The 1,191-nt window shown below is 40.0% G+C and overlaps 1 pseudogene; it reads right to left on the bottom strand.

The window, feature by feature from the left end:
• Positions 1–149: 149 nt before the first annotated feature.
• On the bottom strand, positions 150–602 carry LOC109676638 (small ribosomal subunit protein eS24-like; annotated as a pseudogene).
• Positions 603–1,191: the final 589 nt, after the last annotated feature.

Below are 1,191 nucleotides of genomic sequence, written 5' to 3'. Positions count from 1 at the left end.
CACCAAAGGTTCTGAGAGCCCCTGACTGATCACTCTGTCCTCTTTCTCTCATGTCTCTCTTTAAAAATCTTATCACAAATGACTTTGTTTGCTTTTTGAAAGTGTTGAGTGTATTAATTCTCATGAAAAGCGCATAACTGTAGCAGATGTTTGCAGTTTATTAATCCTCATGGAAAACCCGCACAATCATCGCAGTTAAAGTCATTGTAGAATCCTTATTCCTTCGACTTTTTGCCAGCACCAACATTGGCCTTTGCTATTCCCCTGACTTTCTTCATCCTATTTTTACGTTCCTTTCACTGTTTCCTTGAGGTCTTTTTCTTCTCATACAGGCCATGTCTTGCAAGTCTGTGTTTGAGCTCATTTTTCTTTGCATAATCCAAGGAATCATAAATCATGGCAAAGCCCATTGTCTTTCTGCCAGAAAAATGGGTTCTGAATCCTAACACACAAATGACATCTGGTGTGGTATAGTACATTTTAGCTAGTTTTCATGAATTTCTGTCTTAGGTACTGTTGCCTTCCCAGGATGAAGGACATCGATGACTGTTCGCTTCCTTTGAGATAGTTGGTTGGTCATGAACTGGTTCGATAGTTACTGTGTCATTCGTGATGGCAGGTGATCCTCAGGCAGTCAGGGAGAAAAGAGCCATAACTAACTTACTAACAAACTAATACATGCTTATGGTTAAAAAGAAAAGAAAAGAAAAGAAACCCTGGAAATTACAGAACAGCCAAGGACAAAAAGAAAGTTTACTCATAGTTCTACTTTGAGATAATGTTAAGGATTTAGTGAGAATCTTTCCACTCTTTTTCATTCTTCAGAGTGAATGACAGATAGAAAGAGATTGAGCACAAGAGAACTTTGTCGCTATTTCAATCCATTTTGTGTTGCTATATCAGTATATCAGAGACTGAGTAATTTATAAAGAACAGAGTTTTTGCAGACATGGTGGCATGTACCTGTAGTCCCAGGTACTGGAAACTGAGGTGGAGGATCCCCAGCCAAGCCAACAGAGCAAGACTGTGTCTCAAACAAACAAACAAAACCCCAAACAAACAAAATCCTAGAATTTTGTTTTTTACAGTTGTAGATACTGGGCAGTCAAAGGTCAAGGGGCCCACATCTGGTGAGGGCCTGAAGCAGTGGGGATATGGGGTGTTGCATGTCTGCAGATCCTCCCTCATTCT

The sequence above is a fragment of the Castor canadensis genome, chromosome 12, assembly GCF_047511655.1.
Source record: "Castor canadensis chromosome 12, mCasCan1.hap1v2, whole genome shotgun sequence".
Classification (NCBI taxonomy): Eukaryota; Metazoa; Chordata; class Mammalia; order Rodentia; family Castoridae; genus Castor; species Castor canadensis.
This window is presented reverse-complemented; position numbering and strand designations above follow the sequence as displayed.